The sequence below is a fragment of the Pogoniulus pusillus genome, chromosome 8 (assembly GCF_015220805.1).
Source record: "Pogoniulus pusillus isolate bPogPus1 chromosome 8, bPogPus1.pri, whole genome shotgun sequence".
NCBI lineage: Eukaryota > Metazoa > Chordata > Aves > Piciformes > Lybiidae > Pogoniulus > Pogoniulus pusillus.
This window is the reverse complement of record NC_087271.1, coordinates 8865478-8886939: the sequence shown is the minus strand read 5'-3', so window position 1 is coordinate 8886939 and position 21462 is coordinate 8865478. Positions and strand designations below refer to the sequence as shown.

At 44.1% G+C, this 21462-nt stretch overlaps 1 protein-coding gene and 1 long non-coding RNA gene across 2 annotated transcripts in view; one reads left to right on the top strand and one right to left on the bottom strand.

The window, feature by feature from the left end:
• CRB1 (crumbs cell polarity complex component 1) overlaps nt 1-21462 on the top strand; it is a 136672-nt gene that overhangs the window by 14757 nt on the left and 100453 nt on the right. The window lies entirely within an intron of this gene.
• Nucleotides 753-8789, bottom strand: LOC135177335 (uncharacterized). Its single transcript, XR_010303038.1, has 3 exons — nt 8169-8789; nt 7893-8064; nt 753-810 (listed from the first exon to the last, which is right to left on the bottom strand). It is a non-coding gene; the product is annotated as an uncharacterized LOC135177335 (long non-coding RNA).

Genomic DNA, 21462 nt, shown 5'->3' with positions numbered 1-21462 from the left:
AAATATGCCTTAGCCACCAGATAATGACACTGGTAAAGCAGAGATTACATAAGAGCTATTGAATGGGGTAAAAATGAGTGAGGCACTTGTGGGCTCCTCCTGACCTTGTTTAGTTTAGAGACTAGAAGTTAAAGGAATGGTGAAAGTAAACCTTCACTGCAATACTATCTCAAAATGTAGGAAAATAGGGAGAAAGTGTGTGTGGGAATGACAATCCAAGCCTCTTCCATCACTATATGCATTTTGAGCAGCAGATATCGTGATAACAGAATGCAAATAAGAGCCTCTACAATGCAACTGCAAGAAAGAAAATATCTGGCCAACATTTGGTAGTATTCACCAATCCAGAATCCCTAGGTAATGCCATTCCTTCTCTCACATTAGATACAGCTGACATTCATAATTCTTTACTCACTACTAATGACACTGAACCTTTTGCAAGCCTCAGTCCATGTGAAAACACCCTCTGCTTGAAATAACAAGAACTAGCTGGTCTGTTCTCTCTTGACCATGTCTTAAATGTCTGATTCAATTTAGTTTGACATATACCCATTTTGGAGCTCAAGTTAGAGTACAAGAAGAGTAAAGTGGCTAAAATCAATGGACATTTTCACATTTAAAAGGCTGTTTCCAAAGAATATTTGATTTCCTGAAGAACAAGTAGGCAACTCAAAACTTCCACCACTGTCCATGGTAGCTAAGTGACAGGACTGAGAGATGTTTGGAGCAAAACGGAATAAAGGATTGGCACTGCATACCTTTGGAGAACCTGGATAAAAGTCTTGCCAGCAAACAGACTGACCAGGTGATCTGAGAAGTGATAGAAGAAAGGAAAAAGATTCAGTTCTGCAGACACACAGCAGAACAAAACCCAATCTGCTTCTACTACAAGCTAAAAAAACATAGACAGTCCTTCAGACGTTGTGGTTTTGTTTGAGGACGTACCAATCAGTTCACAGACTCATGAGGATGCTCCCTGTTTCCACAGATCTTTGTAAGCATCCATAGTGCCCAGGGACTGAGAAAAACAACTTGCATTTCATCTTCTGTATCCCCATCATTGTCTCCAAGCTGACAGTGGTTTTGCTGCAGTAATATATGCATATGTTTTAGGCACTGCTAATGTGCCATAAGTATCATTCAGTATAGCTGATATCCATTTTGTTTGTTCTGGTATAACTTTGTAAGTCCACTTGTTTCAGTGAAGATGCTGCTGTGCTATGTCTAGCCAGGAGCAGCATGACCAGCATGTTTTATGTAACCAGGGAGTTTGTGGTTGCAATCAAGAGTGGTTTCTTTTGAAGTACATGGATAATTGTGCGTTTCAACATACTCGAGGTGCTCTTTAATCCTAATTAAAGAATCTGATTGGCCAGCAGTAATAACCTCTGCTCATTATATCCCAGCTCTTAAGCTTTGAGGGAACTGCATTGTTCATTATTACTCAAGGCAAGTGGAGGTTGTTATTACACTTTACAGGGATTTTTGTGTACCAGATAAACAGCACTTGGAAATGTGTTTGCATCCTGAGTTACATTTGTTTCTTCAAGCTAGCACAGAAATGTTGTCCTACAGGAAACCCACACCATAACTTGTTTAATTGTGCCTGAGTTTCAGACACGCTGTGCCAACTTTTTTACAGAGGAACCCTTTCCTTACTTATATTAACATTCCTACAAACATCCATCAAGCTAAGCTAGGAGACTGAGTTTTCTGTCTTTTCAACCTGTCCATCTTTTATGTCATGACTCTGATTGAGCCTGAAGAATTCTGGGTCTTCATGGGTGACTGCTTCTTTTCTGCAGTCACTGATGAGCATCAGCACTTCCATTAAGCACAAGCATGTGATTCTGCATGCTTGCAGCAAACCTAGCTTCCTGAAAATAAGGGAGGTTTATGAAATAATTAAGGGACATTCTAAGAAGTAGACATGTAATAAGGGCTGAGCTTTCTGCTCTGGTCATTGTGCTAGTTAGAAGCTAGCTAGAATGTTGTGGTGAGAAGAACTAGATTACAGGCTGTGAGAAGAGAACAATGGTGATGTCTGCTTCACTTACAGGCTTGCTGAGATGTATAAGAACAAGAGCACAAACATAGATAACAGAGTCGCTGTCTGGGCTTTGGGCTGAACTTCTCTCTCTAACCTAACCTGCCATCTGTGTGACTGACCCATCTGCTTCCTAACTCTCCTGGCCAACCCTCCATACTACATTAAACATAAGGCAAGATCTGGGGTAAGGTTGAGGAGTGGGAGGAAGGTGGAAGGGTGGTTGGGAGCCCCTCCTGAGGACTCAGGTTTCTGGGGGGGCTGTTGTGTTTCTGTATTACCTTTTATCTTGCATATTTCTGCCTATAACTGTATATACTGTAAATAGCTGCTTGTATATCCTGCTAAGCTGTAAATACAAAGCTTCATTCAATTTTCAGAGCTGCTGAGTCTAGTCTGGGTGATTTCCAAAGTGCTTGGGGGTGGGGGGCAGGTAACACCCAAACCATCACATTCATGCACTTTTAAGTGGGTTGGACTAGACAATCTCCAGAAGTCCTTTCCAGCTCCATCTATTCCAGCTTTCTGTTTAGCTGAGACCCCTCACCACCCTGCTGGTAAAGCAGTCACTTCAAGGAGTATATCAGAAGTGATATTTATTCAGTAATAAAAAGATCATTGGGGTTTGTGGGAAGTTGGTTAGTGACAGGAAAAAACGGGGAAGTGAAAAGTATGAGGAAAAACACTGCAAAGTGAATTTCAGATTTCATTTGAAAACAAAAAACAACCAAAAGAAAAGACAGAAAACCCTGTTGGCTTAGTTAAATTATTATTATTATAATTAATATTAATAATAAACCATGAAGTCTCCACTGTGCTCTCACTCTAGTGCAGACTTGGTGACTATCTTCAGGACACCCTGCAGAGTGAACACCCTGCAGGAATGTGAACATGGTCCTGAATAAGACTCCGTGCTCAGAAATCTATTCCGACATCAAGGCTGAAAACGGTCTTTAAGAGAAGGGCAGCTCCTGTGTGCAGAGCAGAGGTTCAATGTTGTAATGAATGTTCAGCTGCCTCAGGGACATCTGCAAAACTTGTTACTTGCCTTTAGAGAAATCCCAGTGTTTTTAAGACCTTGACCTCAATGAGAGGGCCAGTGATCCTGCCTTTCATGCTGCAGTTATGCCCTATTCCAGCTATTACATGCCTCATTTCTGTTAATCTTCTCTAATTAGTTCTGCTTCTCAAGTGAAGTCCTGGAATCTTAACATTTTTCTCTGCTAATAGTGAAGGCTTTGCTTTCATGTTCAGGGTCAGTCCAGAATTTCACCTTGTAAAATTCATTTTTCTTCCTAGCACTTACACTTTGTACATCAAGTTTAAGTTTAGACATGAGTTTAGACTCTCTCAAAGACTTCTACTGACTTTAAAGTGATTGTTAAAGCTGTGATCAGACCCAAGGCCAGCAGAGCCATGCAAGTGTGGTGGAACAGACATCCTGGGGATTCTTTCTCTTCCTTGCAAATATGCAGAGAAATGTTTTTTTCCATGAAAACACTTTCAGGTGTGCTGCATGTGTTACCAAACACAAGCAGATTGAACCTCATAGCGTGAAAGGAGGTAGCATGGCAGCTTTGCAGGTTAGAGTGCTGAGCTGGAGAAGCGCAGCTCAGAAGGGAAGCATACCTAGCTTCCAGTGAGAGCTGAGAACACAGAATCACAGGATTTCTTAGCCTGGAAAAGACCTTCAAGATCATCAAGTCCAATCATTGGTTTCACACTGACAAGTCCTTGACTAAACCAAATCCCTCAGCACAACATCTAATCACTGTGGTTGGAAAGGACCACCAGGATCATACCATCCAGATGATTTCCCTGTTCAGACCACTACGTTTAGACCTCGTGTTTCTCACTGCATATGTTATGTACACATAAATACATAGTCAGAGGAGGGGACAGACACTTCTGCAGGTTTTCATTGAGCCTGGGAGATCCATAATATGGCAACTCATTCATCTTTTTGTTTAAGATACAACAATTAAGTGCTTCTTCATTCTTACAACAAATGTGAGTCCTCACATCTCTGCTTTCTATTGCTAACTGTAAGGATTTCCTTTGTATATTGCTTATTTTATTTGATAACTCTTAGCCTCCTTTTCTAGGGGATCAATACACTTTAAAGGCACAGCCTTGCCATCTTGTAGACATTCTTTTGTAAGGATTGGTAAGAATAAGTGATTACTAGAAACTCATGATGTCTGAGGTGTGAATGCTAATGGGAGAAGGCATCTGAGCCCCAGGCAAGACAAACTCTTCTCCAGCTGATGCTAGATTCAAAATGGCAGAATATTTTCAGGTTAAGGAATCTTAACTGGGCAAGGGGAAAAAAAATTCAACCTGCAGCAATATATAACAGACTACAATCAGTTTGAACAGCTTACTTTAGGCCATTGCTTCTGCAGCTGTGGGTGAAACTTGCAGTTCATCTGAAAATGTTGCCCAGCTTTGATGCTTTTAGATGCAGTCATGAACTGCAGATAGACGTTATGCAGGAATGGGATAGCAGAACAGCAAGCATTGCCATGGTTATTTGCAGTCATTTCATAGACAGCAAGTAAGAAGATCAAACTATTCCCTTAAAATAAATTATACTAAATATATATATGCAGTATAAATACAACTCTTAGCCTTTTTCAGTTTCAAGTAGTTAACAACTAACTCTTATGTCTGAAAATGCTACTGCTAAAGCATTTTGAGGAGTTTGTGGTACAAGGTTCCTTAGTTAGAAGTTAATTTTCCCCTAAACCTCTTCAGTGGGATTTACAAAAGTCATTTAGACATCACTAACTGTTGGGGTTTTATTGTTCCAGAATTGCAGTGAATCTTGATTAATTTCCATCTGAACTCTCTTATTTTCAATTGTTGTGCTTCAGAAGTGAGGCAGAAATAGCAACAAGCCCCTTAATGCTCCCTGTCTCTGAAGCTGAGGAGGAAAGCACAGCACATGTGCACAAAGAGCAAATACACAGTCTTCCTGCAAGACCAGTGCTCCATTTTAGATCCTGAGAGCTGCACAAGCCTTTGGCAGAGCAGATGTTGTGCTGTACAGAGCTCTGCTGCCAGGATTTAGCCTCGTATGAGCTGCACACCTTTCCCTTCAGTCTCTGCTTTCCAGTATTTCAGGAGGGAAGAAAAGTACACTGTGGGGCTGAAATGTGTGCCTTAATTCTGTGCTGCCATGGGAGAAGGACACTCAGCACCTTACGGTGCTGGGCTCTGAATGCAAATAGATCACACTGCAGACTGTTACTGTGACCATGGTGTGCCACAACCAGAGGTCATGGCTCATGATACCCAAGAAATTGACATTATGTCAAGTGGGAAGACCTCTACCATCCTGTAGGTGGTGGCAATGGAATATCTTTCTGTGCTGAGGTCTACTGTTTAGAAACAGAAAACAATATTTTTTTTAATCCCTATTCTTTCTCAAAAGTGTACTTGTGACAGAATTGCAGGTCAGAATGGTGCCCTGTTGATAGGTAATAGGGACTGGAACATGGTCTAGAAGATAATACAATCCAAGAATTCAGGAGGAAAGGCATCCTTGCAAACTGCTTTGCTCAGTCCACCTTTACTGCCCAAGTTGTCCTCCACTCATGTTCCCCACCTGGAGCACCGAGCACAAGAAGGATATTGAACTGTTGGAGCAAGTCCAGAGGAGAGCCACAAAGATGATCAGAGGGCTGGAGCAGCTCTGCTATGAGGACAGGCTACAAGAGTTGGGGCTCTTCAGTCTGGAGAAGAGAAGGCTTCAAGGAGACCTTATAGTGGCCTTCCAGTATCTGAAGGGGACCTACAGGAAGGCTGTGGAGGGACTATTGACAAGGTCTTGTAATGACAGGCTGAGGGGTAATGGGTTTAAGCTGGCAGAGGAGAGATTCAAAGTAGATGTTAGGAAAGGGTTCTTTGCAGAGAGGGTGGTGAGACACTGGCACAGGTTACCCAGGGAGGTTGTGGCTGCTCCCTCCCTGGAGATGCTCAAGGCCAGGCTGGATAAGGCCTTGAGCAAACTGTTCTAGTGGGAAGTGTCCCTGCCTATGGTAGGGGCTTGGAACTGGATGATCTTTGAGGTCCCTTCCGACCTAAACCATTCTATGATTCTATAGTGCAGTAACTTATATACCTCCACTTTATTCTCTCTTGCTCAGTGCACAGTGACAATGTTTTTATCACTGAAATGTTTTCTCTGTGGAGCACTCTGTGTACTGACAGCTCTTTTCTCTTTCCCTCCTTCACACTGTCACCCTTCTACATTTGCCTTGACACTGTCTTCACATTGTCTTGACATTTTTCTGGCAGGTATAAAACCTCAATCACTGCAGCAAACAGCCATGACAATGCAGAGGAGAACAAGGAAAAGTGCTATGAAAATTGTTAGGGAACTGTGAAGAATTACAGGGCAGTGACAACAAGATCTTGCTTTTTCAAAACCATCTTCCTAGCAAGTTTTTATTAAAAACTGCTTTGTAAAAGCTTCAGCCAGGGCTGGCAAAAAACATCTGTGATGGTTTGGGTGTTACCCACCCCCTCACACTTAAAAAAATAATCTAGACTAGACTCAGCTGATCTGGAAATTGAAGAATGAAGCTTTATATTTACATCTTAGCTCAATATACAAGCAGATATTTACAGTATATACAGCTATAGACAGAAATATACAAGGTAAAAAGTAATACAGAAACACAACAGCCCTTCCAGAAACCTGAGTCCCCAGGAGGGGCTCCCAACCACCCTTCCACCTTCCTTCCACTCCTCTACCTTATCCCAGACTTTGCCTTATGTTCAAGGTGAGTTTGGAGGGTCAGCCAGGGGGGTTAGGAAGCAGAAGGATTAGTCAGGCATCAAGTTAGGTTAGAGAGAGAAGTTCCCAGAGACCAGAGAGAGACTCTATTATCTATGTTTGTGTTCTCATTCTTATCCATCTCAGCAAACCTATGAGTGCAGTAGACATCACCATTGTTTCCTTTTCATAGCCTATAATCTAATTCTTCTCATCAAAACATCCCAGCTGGGTTCAGACCAGCACAACATCTCAAAGAAGTCAGTTTGCAGTTAGAGATTCTATACCTGACATTCTGATATTCCTAAATGATAATCCCTCTTACGGCCCTGAGTTCAGATCCCCCTACTTCAGTCCACCTCCCTGGAAAGAGGGTGTGCTGGATTACTGTGGAATCTGGGAATTACCAAATGACTGACACCAGGAACTCTCCAGCTACACCTTCCCATAAATATGCTGTTCAAACTGAGATCCCTTTTAAAGGCAGCCAGGAAAGAAAGGTGTCAGAGGAGGATGAATACTGCAACAGGTTAGCTGAAGCGTTACTGCCCTTATCTAATAATGAAGTAGAATTTCATTTTTCCAGTTTACCACTTAGAGGAGAGTAGCCTAGGAAAAAAAAACATCACTCTCTAGCAACGACTCTAACAAATGTCAAGTTTTGTAGCAACAGGCAAAGAACCCACCACAGGCAGGGGAGGTTTAGTAACTGTTGAGCATTCCTCTGGTTGCATGAAACTTCCAAGCAAATTCCTAACTGCTTGGGGATAGTGGAGGATACTGAAGTGCTTAAGGGTCATGCATGTACTTGGCAAGCTTTGCATTTCAACAATTTGACCAAATTACTTCTAGTCTGAGTAGAAATGCTGATCATCAACAACCATCTGGGGCTTTCTGGTTGGTTGGGTTGGATTTTTTGTGGGAGGGGTGGGTAAGAAAGAAATGCTGGCATGCATACAGTTCTGACACCAAATGCTTGATACTTATAAGAATACCCAGGTAGTACAAAAATGGCTTCTAAAAAAACTACTTACCTCTTCATGCATACAATGTGCATCTTACCTGAAAAGCATAAGGCAAGCTCATCCCTTGCAGAGCAGACTGGAGCTCATCAGCAGGGCAGGCTGTGGAGGTGACATGTAGTGTTCCCTGCAGATCAGATGAGCACTAGTTCTACAGAATTAGACTGTCTGCTTCTCTCCTGCTCCATTAATGAAGCCTCTCTGTCTTCTTCCTAAGTTTAGAGAGGAAGAACAGTCCAGAGTCCCTTTACTGCAGAGCCCCAGGCCCTTCCCACAGACCCTAGGGGACAGCAAGGCTAGTGATCAGGTGCTTAACCTCTCCTTGCAGAACATAGGCTCTTCACCAGCATCTCCTCAGCTGCAGGGCTAGCCTGGCAACAGGCTCACAAACGATGTAGGTCTGACTTCCAGACCTGTAAGAAACCTCAGGCAATCTTCTGCCCACACTCATTAGCTCCCTAACAGCCCAAACAGGAGCAAGGAGCTGCAGGTGTTAATTTGCAACCTGCTAATGGACCTGCACTTTGCCATGCATATCCACCCCAACAGGAACCTAACCCACATTGCTGGGCAGATAAACTTGTTGCTTTCTCAGGTATAGTCCATGAGTGCAGTACATGGAAAACACAGTATTTTTCTGCATGCATCTCTAGCACAGATATCTAAGATTGCAGGGTGAAGAAACTGTTAGCAAAAGCTTCTTGTAATGTCAGAACTTACAGAAACAAGCCTCTCAGTCACTGAATGTAATTTTTATATGACAAGAATGAATCAGTGCTTCTAATACTGCATGTGTGATGCTGAGAGTGAACTGAGCATGCAGATGTACAAACTGGTGCTCATCAGGTTAATTTGTTCAGTTGTAATGAGTAAAGCACAGGTGAGACAAAAGCAGAACAGAAGCAAAAATAGCCTAAAGAATTAGCAGCAGAAATTATGTGCTTCCATTTATCCAGAGAGAAAATTAAGCTTTAAATGCTTCTGCCTGAGATGAGTTGATGAAGCATGGGCTGGATCCAGTAAAAGAAAATTGCCTCTCCATGTGAGAGCAATCACTTTGAACTATAGACTCTAATCCATAGTCTAAGTGCTGTATTAGATGGTGATACTCAGCTGCCTTGGGAAGCTGAATGACAAGTATGTTGGTGCTTCCTTCCTTCCCTCTTACACCTACAAGTTTGCTTGATTATTAATGGACTAATATTTGTTACAGGAGGCTACCACAGTCAATTCAATACCAAAGTGTCTTGAAAAGTCACCACAGTCAAACCTCTAATTAAGGAAGATATTTTGTTCCTTTTAAATGAGACAATGTTTGAGGAGTACAGAAACAGTGCCTTGTTCTGTTCAAGGCTATCTATAATGAATCAACCACACGATCAAAGAAGATGTGATCCTAAGAGAAAACTGCTTTTGGGAATCTGCAGGTATTAAGTACTGAGAATTACTTCTCCAGTCTCTCGGCACAGCATGTTGTATGATGCCCTTTGGGATTACAAAACAAGCCCCATCATAGACCTCTCTGCAAAAAAATAACCCAACCAAACAAACCAATGCTCCCAGCAAAATAGTTACAAGATATTTCCCACAAATCCATTACTGACACAAAATTGTACTTGATTTTTCTCCTGGCCAGACCTTTACAATTGCACAGATCTCATTTATTTATATAGCGTGATTTAATACAAAGCAGAGTCAGGATGCTGGCTTGTAATGTGGTCTCTCCTGGCAGTCTGGACTGCTGTCATTGTGAGGAAGGCCCCTTCTCCCAAAATAAGGTATTCTCTCTGTGTTTTCATCATTGTGTGGCACCAAAGTTTCTTCAGATAGAGAAAGCTTCTCAGTGTCATGCATGGAGGCTTTAGTTCTCTCCCCCTGCTTTGCTAATCTTCTGCTCATCAGGCACTATAGCACCAGCATCCCAACTCTCCCTGTATCTTAAGAGCACATTCATGTGACACAAAACTGTACTGCCACTGCAAAGGGAATACCTAAAGCTTATATCCAGGGGAATCATAGGCCAGAGCATCTTTACTGTGCTCTGGATGATTTTGTGGAGTGTGAACACTTTAGCACAGCTCTGGAGGCATCTGTGTTACCATCTCAAGCTAGTGTCACAGGGAACCTTGTGTCCTGGGGCTACAGCTATTGCAGACTCACTCACCAGCCACACAGAGTTATTGTAACTTGCCATTGCTGCCCTGTAAATCCAAGTCTGCTTTGGATCAGATCTCAGAAGAAGAAAAGAGGAATGCATGGAAAAAAATCTAAGGCAGAAATGTGAGAACTAGAAAAGGAAGGAGGGGAAATTAATCAGGTCTACCTCTTATGAAAATAAACAAAGGAAATAAGGAAGAACATTAACAGGCAAATAAATCATTTTGTTAACCTCCACCACTCTAATGGTTGCTACTGAATTGTCTTCCTTTGATTATGGTTTTAAATTTTGTGTCATTTTGCTGGCAAAAATCTTACCTACCTTTGGTGAAGAGTTGCTGGATACCTCTTGTGATGGTTTGGGTGTTCCCCACCCCCTCACTGTTATGAAATCACCCAGACTAGACTCAGAGGAGCTGGAGATAAGAATGAAGCTTTATACTGTTCTATGATTCTGTGAATTCTGATTTTCCTAGCTACCTCCAAAACCTGGTTCCTACCTCTTACAGAAATAGTTTCCACTGTCCTGCAAACTCAGCTCAGTGCAGTCCAAGTTCTCATATGACAGAGAAGACAGTGTGACCTGCAGCTACTTTTCTCTTGGTTTTTATCTAATGTTCATCCTTTAATTGGATTGAGTTCTGGGGTGTCACCATGTGAGGGATTGGCCAGTCCTCTGCAGGAGTGTAGTATGGGCAAGGAGTGGGTAGTGGCTCTTCAAGGGAGGTGAAGCTGCTGATTCTGTAGTGTATTTGGGGTGGACACAGAGTTTTACCATTAATCAGCAAATAGCTCTTGAAAGCAGGGGAGAGAAAACCATGGTGGTCTCTGGATTGAGACCAGGAATTTCCTATCATTTGGGTTAGAGTCTTGTTAGGTCCTGCTTCTGAGTGTACTCTGGAAACAAAGCCTTGCAAATCCATGACAAGAATTATTCCTCTGTTAAAAGTCAGCAGATTTCAATTCCTTTTGGTTTTTTTTTAAGGATGTTACAGTACCACCTGTTTGCAGGTCAGGAAAGCAGACATTGTGTCAGAGCCATGACTAACCCCCCTGTGAAAGTTCACCTTATAGCAGGTCAGTGAGGGCAGCTTGTTCAGTTCATGATCACATCATTGCTCTTCACCAATCTCAACATTCTGACCTTGGCCCTATTGGTAGCTGCTCTCAGCACTGTAGCCCAGCAAGAAAGCATATGGAAAGGAGGTCTATATCCAAGTGGAGGCCAGGGACAAGTGGAGTCCCTCAGGCATCAGTCCTGGGACCAGTCTTGTTCAACATCTTTGTTGGTGACATGGACAGTGGTACTGAGTGCATCCTCAACAAGTTTGCTGATGACACCAAGCTGTGTGGTGCAGCAGACAGGCTGGAGGGAAGGGATCCATCCAGAGGGACCTGAGCAGGCTGGAGAGGTGGGCACAAGCCAAGGTGTAACGTGACCAAGTGCAAGGTCCTGCATCTGGGTTGGGGCAATCCCAAGCACAAATATAGGCTGGGCAGTGAGTGGCTGGAGAGCAGCCCTGAGGAGAGGGACCTGGGGGTGCTGGCGGATGAGAAACTCAACAAGAGCCAGCAGTGTGCACTTGCAGCCTGGAGGGCCAACCAGATCCAGGGCTGCATCAGTAGGAGTGTGGCCAGCAGATGGAGGGAGGTGATTCTCCCCCTCTACTGTGATCTGGTGAGACCCCACCTGGAGTACTGCACCCAGTTCTGGAGCCCCTGTTGCAAGAAGGATGTGGAGATGCTGGAGTGTGTCCAGAGAAGGGCCACTGGGCTGATCAGAGGGCTGGAACAGCTCTGTTATGAGGACAGACTGAAAGAGTTGGGGCTGTTCAGTCTGGAGAAGAGGAGGCTCCCAGGTGACCTTCTTGTGGCCTTTCAGCTGGGAAGGGACTTTTTAGGCTATCAGTTGTGACAGGACTGGGGGGAATGTAGCAAAGCTGGAGATGGGTAGGTTCAGACTGGACGTGAGGAGGAAGTTGTTGAGCATAAGAGTGGTGAGAGGCTGGAATGGGTTGCTCAGGGAGGTGGTTGAGGCCCCGTCTCTGGGGATGTCTAAGTCCAGGCTGGATGAGGCCCTGGCCAGCCTTATCTGTTGTAGAGTGTCCCTGCCCATGACAGGGGGGTTGGAACTGGATGATCCTTGTGGTCCTTTCCAACCCTGACTGAATCTATGATTCTAAAGCCTTGTTGCACCAGTTACTCCTGTCCCAAAATACAGGAGCTGTGACTTCTCCCAAGCAATCTCCAAATCCCAATTGGTAACACAGAGTTAATTGTAGGCAATTTCTATAGACAAGAATTTTATAAATAACAGAAAGGGCTGGAATGTGAACTCCTTGGAAAAGTTCATGCTGGGAAAGTGTGACCCTGCTTTTTCACTACTCACTGTGCACTGTAACTGCACTGAGGCTTCCTTCTGATTCTTGCGGCAATTAAATCACTGCACGCTGCACTTCCAGCAACATGATGCTGAGCTGCTCCAGGGGTGATTACTGCTGTAAAGTCTGGGGAGACAGGAGAAGCAGCATTATGATTTCTAGATAAGAACACTGTTACATAGTGTGAAACTGAAATTGTGTGAGAGAAGGACTGTGCATTTAGCAAGCCTGGAGGGGCAGCATGCACTCTGTTGGCTATGGATTCAACATGATGAGTGTCCAAAGCTGGAGTTGATCTTGCTGTTCTTCTGCATTTTGTTGGCTTCAACGACATTTAGTTCTCAGCTGTGTTACTGAGAACCTACTAGAGGCAATCTCAACGTCTGCACACATCAGTACACTGCTTTGCACCTAGAAACTTCAAAACATGCATTTCCTTACAGACTTCAAAGCAGGACATAGGAAGCCAGCTGGGAAAAGGAATAGATCCATAAAAACATTTATGTGTTTTGTCATGGATTCCCCCCCCCCCCCCCCCCCCCATTCTAGTATGTTATAAAGCATCATTCTCTGAGCATGCATTTTGGTTGTGCAGAAGGGATATGGTGCATCTGAAATTCTTCACCCTGAGGGTGGTGAGACACTGGAACAGTTTGGTGGTTGAGGCCCCATCCCTGGAGGTGTTTAAAGCCAGGCTAGATGGGGCTCTGAGCAACCCCACCTAGTGTGTGGTGTCCCTGCCTATGGCAGGAGTGTTGGAACTAAATGATCCCTTCCAGCCCTAACATTTCTGTGATTGTATGATATGATGTGCTTTGATGGGATCTTCTGGCTATCCAAATGCCATGAAAACAAGTGCTTGTGGAACAAGAAATAATCAAAATCCGGCTTTGAACATGTGCCTGTGTGACACAACTGCCAATAACATTTTCCTTACTACTAGTGAAGTACATTTGACCAGTTAGCATATATGTATTTTCTTGAAGACAGCTTTGAAGTGTGACTTAGAGAGGAGAAAATCTGATATTCTGAAGTCTGTTATTTGCAAAATGAGGGCAAAAATCCCAGAAATGCTTGCTCCATCTTAGAGGTTGGTAAAATGCAAGGCTCTGGGCTTATCCAATTCTGACTCACCTAAAGACATCACTCCTGGGTCAGCGTTAGAGACATTTGAGACTATGTTCTGAACTAACAACACCGTTATGCACTGCTGTGCATTGCAATCACTGCTGTATGCTGTTTTCATACTATGAACAGGAAAGAGCTAATGAAGTGGAAGACACAACCACAGATAAAGGAGACTGAAGACGGTGCCTTCCAGAAGTTGTCAAATGCAAACAATACATGAACAGAGAATTTGGACCCAGAGTGAAATTTGTACTCGATTTTTAGTGCCTCCTACCTCAGTATATCAAAGATTTAGCAACAGTGGACACCATTTCTGAGTTCTTTTGCTTTCCCATGCTAGTAGTTGAGCACAGTGGTAGTGCAGCTGCTTCCATGTTCTGAAATGAAACCTTGGTGCTGCAAGTCAGCAGTAGCTGGCCTGCATGAGGGTCAGCATCTCCCAGCTCCTTGCTAAGGCTGAATTCAGCAGGAGCCAGGGGCTCAATGGGAGTTGAGAGCCTCTGTCTTACACAAAGGCAAAGTGCTGTAAACTCTTTCCAGACTCCAGAGGTGCTGTGGGACCTTGTGACTCTCAAGGTGAGATCTGACCTCTTCAGGAAGCAACAGCTCCTTTGCTCTTTATTTTTCACTGTTTAGAATTCAGACAGAACCCAGAGCAAAAGGATTTCACCCAAACTCACCAACTGGCAGTTTTATGCTGTGTTACTCCCTCTGTGTTTCTGAAATTCCCCCCATAGTTGCAGAGAAGGTGTTCAAGCAAAGACTGGACGAGAGGCACTTAGTGCCATGGTCTAGTTGATTGGCTAGGACTGGGTGCTAGGCTGGACTGGATGATCTTGGAGGTCTTTTCCAACCTGGTTGATTCTATGATTCTATGAGTCACATTAGAAATAATTCTGTTTGTAGTGCACCACGCCTTAATGGCCAGTTGAAATAAAAATCCTCCAGATGCAATGTGTAGGAGCCACGTTGAGCTGCTGGCCCCAGCACAGACACTAGAGTATGATGCAAAAATAAAGTAAGAGCCCCCCAAAAAAGTTTAAAAATAAATTGAATTAATGAAAGCATTTACTCAATTTTCAGGATGTGTTTTACTCACTCTCAGCTGACAACACAGATCACAAGCTAATGAGCTGCACCCACTCCTGTCTTTTCTCCAGCATCCTTGCCCTAGCAAAAACAGCCATGTGTGTGCAGATGCCAAGGGAGTGCCTTTCATAGAATCAACCAGGTTGGAAGAGACCTCCAAGATCATCCAGTCCAACCTAGCACCCAGCCCTAGCCAGTCAACTAGACCATGGCACTAAGTGCTTCATCCAGGCTTTGCTTGAACACCTCCAAGGATGGTGACTCCACCACCTCCCTGGGCAGCCCATTCCAATGCCAATCACTCTCTCTCTCAAGAACTTCCTCCTAACATCCAGCCTAGACCTCCTCTGGCACAACTTGTGACTGTGTCCCCTTGTTCTGTTGCTGGTTACCTGGGAGAAGAGACCAACCCCCACCTGACTACAGCCTCCCTTCATGTCACTGTAGGCAGCAATAAGGTCTGCCCCGAGCCTCCTCTTCTCCAGGCTAAACACCCCCAGCTCCCTCAGCCTCTCCTCCTAGGGCTTGTGTTCCAGGCCCCTCACCAACTTTGTTGCCCTTATCATAGAATCAACCAGGCTGGAAGACACATCCAAAATCATCCAGTCCAACCTAGCACCCAGCCCTAGCCAATCAACTAGACCATGGCACTAAGTGCCAAGTGTTTTCTTGAACACCTCCAGGGATGGTGACTCCACCACCTCCCTGGGCAGCCCATTCCAATGGCAAACCACTCTCTCTGGGAGGAACTTCCTCCTAACATCCAGCCTAGACCTCACCTCACTGCACTGTGATGACACTGTCCTTGCATGGCTGCTTTGGAGCAAAACCTGCTCACCTGCTGCTGTGTTTACTAACATCAGTCAGCATGGCTGCAAGGACTGCTGTTGCTGAAATGCACACAGGGTAAGGAAGTCTGCCTGGGCACAACAGTGAGAAAGACAGTGAAGGACAATGATTGGCAGCAGTAAGGGCCTTCATTCTCGGGGAGCAGTACAGAATTAGTGTGAGCTTACTGAAAGGCTTGGAGCATAATGAAATGGAGATGGTGATTTAATTACCAGTTCTGTAAGTGAATTCACAGGTAGTTTTAATCCTCAAGTGCTTCCTAAACAACAGTTTAAAAACTGTAATGCCCCTCTTATGCTAATGTACAATACTTCTGCTTCAGAACATAAGTTGGTAACGTACTTACCATGGTTTTGCTGATACAAGAGTACTTGAAAAGAAAATGGTCTTTTTTGCTAGACATTGAATATTGGTGTAGCCACCTTTTTTTCTTTTTTGTCTATGTGTGGTGGTGGTTTCTATGGGAATAATTGTGACTCAAGATTTAAAGCCTGAAAGTGGTTTCTATAACGACATGCTAGGATGTTTTGGACACACAATTGAAGTTAAAGGTTCAGGATTAACCCCTTATGCCCACAAGGTTGGTAGACCCAGTGATAAGTGCTTGCTTCTTTAGCAAGAGTTTGTTCATACCTCCTGAAGATAGACTTTTTCATTGAGCAGAATGAGTAACAGAATCGTAGATTCACAGAATCAACCAGGTTGGAAGAGACTTCCAAGATCATCCAGTCCAACCTAGCACCCAGCCCTGTCCAATCAACTAGACCATGGCACTAAGTGCCTCAAAATATACATAACTGTAACTAAATATACTTTAGTTATTTATTAAGTGTTAAATATACTTAACTGATTGGAGGGCTGGAGCACCTCTGCTATGAGAACAGGCTGAGGGAGCTGGAGCCATTCAGCCTGGAGAAGAGGAGGCTCTGGGGAGACCTAATAGCAGCCTTCCAGTACCTGAAGGGGGCTACAAGGAGGCTGCAGAAGGACTGTTTGCAAAGGCCTACAGTGATGGGATGAAGGGCAATGGCTTGAAATGACACTGGATATTAGGAACAAGTTCTGCACCACGAGGGTGGATTCCAGCTGTGGATAGAGCAAGTCAGGTCCCAGGGCTGGCACTTCCCTCCCAGATGAAGCTTGCAAAGAAAGAAACGGCACCACAGTAACTACAAGCTGTTACTTACGTTAAATCTTTAAGACACTGTATGAATATGTTGGGAGCTGGGAAAGAAAGGAGATACACAGTGCTTAGGAAGTTTGAGACTTCAGTCTTGAAATCAGAGCTGTATGGAAAAGCTGAAGTGGTATATTCACAGATTATCTCTGTGGGAGAGTTACTTGGAGGGCTGAGATAGCCCCTTACCTGGCTCTAGCTTACCCAGGTGTAGCATGGCTTCACGTCCTTTTCTTCCACACACTGATCCAGAAATGGCAGCACAGCATATCAGTCCATGGTGAAGGTACTGCATCCCAATCTCTGGCATTGTCAGTCATGCAGCTGGGCTCATCTCTTCCCTAGTTCTTCAAATTCATCAAGAGTGAAAACATTTGCACAGCCACAAACTTCTAAGGCTGCATTTGCAAGGAAGTTACTGTGATAGCAATGAACTGTATGTTCTGTGTCATGGTGCAGCACAGATAAACAGTTATGCCTGGTTACAGCAAAGTCAAGCACTCTTCAGCACTAAACGCCTTGGGCAATGTTTTAATATTTCCAGTGAAATGGTAATTATTTCAAGATCTCACTGAAGCCAGAGCTTGATACTGTAGTGACACAGAGTCAGGCAATCGTTTTAAATTCCTGGGGGCAAGTTTTAAACAATAAACGAACACAAACATTGCAGGTCCTCACGTCTGACCCCAGACACTGGACCATCTAAACCTTTGCTACTGTCATGTTATCCCATTACTTCTTGAGTGAGTGTCTCAGTTCTAATTTAAATTCCCAGAGACTCAAATACATTTGATAGAACCAATAACAATTTTTTAGAGTGCCCTTCCCTCTTCCCCCTTCTTTCCCAAAAGAAAGGGATTAGATGTAGAGAGAGGAAAGGTAAGCACACCCAAAGAAATAAATCTCACTCCAATTTGGAAGTTAAAGAAGAAAAGTTTAACAATAAATTTAAAAGTATCTAAGGTAGGGAAGTTACAAAGGTATAGGGAAGGGAAAACAAGATACAAAATGTGTAAATACAACCTGATTTTGATGGTGATGGCTTTATCTGCCTCATTGGTGATGGCCACGTGGTAGAATAAAGAGAACCAGGAACAGGATGGTGATGCTGGTAAGCAGGGAGTGCAGAGAGGGAGAACAGAAGTCCCCCCTGCTTTTATGGATCTTTGGACAGGAAAGGGGAGTGGGCTAACCATCACCTGTTAGTGTTCAGACCCACCCCTGGGGAGGGGTCAAGACCACCTAGGGTCAGGTTCAAGGTCACTCCCCCTGGAGGGTTAACCCTGTACAGTGAGTTTATTTGATCATAAGTTAAGTGTGATGGTTTGGGTGTTACCCACCCCCCTCTCCTACTTAAGAATCACCCAGACTAGACTCAGTGGCTCTGGAAATTGAGTGAATGAAGCTTTATAATTACAGCTTAGCACAATATACAAGCTGGTATTTACAATACAGCTATAGACAGAAATAGGCAAGTTGAAAAGTAATACAAAAACACAACACTCCTACCAGAAACCAGAGTCCCCAGGAAGGGCTCTCAACCACCCTTCCACCTTCTCCCCACCCCTCTACCTTGGTGTTGCAGAAACCTGTTTAGCTTGCCATGGGAAACGTGGTCAAGGCCCTACAGATCAGTGTGATCAAGGCGATGCCACGTGGACTCCAGACGATTCAATGTGAATTATGCCAGAGGCGTTTATTGATCGTTTTGGCTCTCAATATATACCCTCAGGACATAAAGCACACACCTACACATTAGCATAATTAGTCAAGGACAACCCACTCCATCAGCATAAACCACGCCTTGCTTTCCTCATTAACAAAGTGTCCTTTATCTATCTCTTCTGAGATAACTTAGCCAGCTGCTTGTGAGAACCAAGGTCATAACCCGTCTGTTATTATTCTGCTTCACTCCATTCCCACACCTTACCCCAGACTTCCACCTCCTCCCCACCTCTCTACCTTACCCCAGACTTTGCCTTATGTTCAAGGTGAGCTTGGAGGGTCGGCCAGGGGGGTTAGGAAGCAGAAGGATTAGCCACACAGACAGCAGGGTAGAGAGAGAAGTTCATGCAGCCCCAGAGCACAGAGAGAGACTCTGTTATCTATGTTTGTGTTCTTGTTCTTGTACATCTCAGCAAGCCTATGAATGAAGCAGACATCACCATTGTTTAATTTTAACAGCCTAGAATTTAATTCCTCTCACCCAAATATTCTAGCTAGCTTCAAACTAGCACATTAAGCCAATCAGTTGTAAGAAAATGCAGTATGCTGGTTACTGAAGTAACAGCACTAAAAGAAGCAGTGCCTTCTCCATTTATCCCAATGAAATACCAGCTTTCTAGTGACTCACCCCTACCAAGATCTCAATTGTATAAGTTATTTTAACAAGCTGAAAACAGAAACCCCCTATCCAACCTACATTTTCTGCCTTGGGGAGGTGTTTATATTAACAACAAAAAAACTACAACTGACAAACCAACAACAACAACAAAAAAGCCCACAAAACAAACAAACAAACACAAAAACCCCACCCAAACCCCCCAAAACCAAAACTCCCCAATAAATAGACAATCAAAAGCCCAACACCCCCAAAACCAAAACTTCCCAACAAACAAATGAACAAACAAACCCCTCTCAAGTTGTGCCAGGGTAGGTATAGGCTGGATATTAGGAAGAAGTTCTTCACAGAGAGAGTGATTGGCATTGGAATGGGCTGCCCAGGGAGGTGGTGGAGGCACCGTCCCTGGGGGTCTTCAAGAAAAGCCTGGATGAGGCACTTAGTGCCATGGTCTAGTGGATTGGTTAGGGCTGGGTGCTAGGTTGGACTGGCTGATCTTGGAGGTCTCTTCCAACCTGGTTGATTCTATGATTCTAACCTTGAAATTGTAATCCAATCATTTTCTCTTGAGGAGCATTTATAAAGTTTCATTTTTCAGCTCATAGACCAGAATAATGTTGGAGGGGTTTTTTTTTTGCTATTCTCAAAATGTGTGAGTTAATAAAAAGTCAGATTTTGTTGTGAACTGCTTCATCAGCATTAGCTGCTGTAGCTTCTTTATTGAAATGTCTGAAGCAATAACTCCTTGTTAAAGAGAAAATGGAAAGGAGATGCTGAGGGAGCTGGGATTGTTTAGCCTGGAGAAGAGGAGGCTCAGGGGTGACCTTATTGCTGTCTACAACTACCTGAGGGGAAGTTGTGGCCAGGAGGAGGTTGCTCTTTTCTCTCAGGTGGCCAGCACCAGAACGAGAGGACACAGCCTCAAGCTACACCAGGGGAAATTTAGGCTTGAGGTGAGGAGAAAGTTCTTCACTGAGAGAGTCATTGGACACTGGAATGGGCTGCCCGGGGAGGTGGTGGAGTCGCCGTCCCTGGAGCTGTTCAAGGCAGGATTGGACGTGGCACTTGGTGCCATGGTCTAGCCTTGAGCTCTATGGTAAAGGGTTGGACTTGATGATCTGTGAGGTCTCTTCCGACCTTGGTGATACTGTGAAGTCCTCCTCAAAGCACTGTAAACTTGTCAATGTTGATGACTATATGGGTATCAAGATGTTCTCTATCTTCTCATAGGGTTTTTTTCCCCCTAGAAATTAGACTAGCACTGTTAAGAAGGTCAGAAAATCACTGCAGCGTCAGTAAAAGACTCTGAGGTTGTTAGAGTTCAGAGCTTCTCTGAAGCTTAGAGCCTTCCTTCAGGGGATGAAGACACATTCAAAGAATACCATTTGTGCTAGTTTGAAGCTAGCTAGAATGTTTTGGTGATAAGAACTAGATTACAGGCTGTGAAAGGAAAACAATGGTGATGTCTACTTCACTCATAGGCTTGCTCAATGTAGAAGAGCAAGAATTCAAACATAGATAAAGGAGTTGCTCTCTGTCCGGGCTGTGAGCTGCATTTCTCTCTCTAACATAACCTGCCATCTCTCTGATTAATCCACCTGCTTCCTAACCCCCCTGGACAACCCTCCAATCTTCCTTGGGCACAAGGCAACGTCTAGGGTAAGGTAGAGAGGGGAGGGTGAAGGTGAAAGGGTGGTTTGGAGCCCTTCCTGGGGACTCAGGTTTCTGGGAGGGCTGTTGAGTTTCTGTATTACTTTTTAACTTGTATATTTCTGTCTATAACTGTTTATATTGTAAATATCTGTTTATTCTGCTAAGCTCTAAATAATAAGCTTCATTCAATTTCCAGAGCTGGCTGAGTCTAGTCTGGGTGATTTGCAAAGTGTAGGGGGGGCAGGGAACTCCCAAACCATCACACCAGTGCAAATTGCAATCAGCCTCTAGGCATGATGAGATGATCAGCAAAGTGCAGGCATGACCACCATCAAGTGAGCTCTTGTTCATAACAATGTGATTAGAAGTGGTGGAAATTTCATTTTAAATTCTGATGATGATTAAGATATTTCACCAGCTTGCAGAAAGAATCATGTTCTGGAAGAAAAGTTCTTCCTGAGAGACACTTCTGACACAGACAACCCAACACAGCTTGCTAGTGTCTTGTTCTGTTTGGTTTGGTTGCTGTTTTGGTTTTGGTTGGTTGTTGAAAGGCCACAGTAAGGTCACCTCGGAGCTTCCTCTTCTCCAGACTGAACAGCCTCAACTCTTTTAGTCTGTCCTCATAGCAGAGCTGCTCCAGCCCTGTGATCATCCCTGTGGCCCTTCTCTGGACATGCTCCAGCACATTCACATCGTTCTTGTAATGGGGCTCCAGAACTGGATGCAGTACTCCAGGTGGGGTCTCACCAGAGTGGAGTAGAGGGGGAGAATCACCTCCCTTAGTCTGCTCGCCACGCTTCGCCTGATGCAGCCCAGGCTCTTGTTGGCCCCT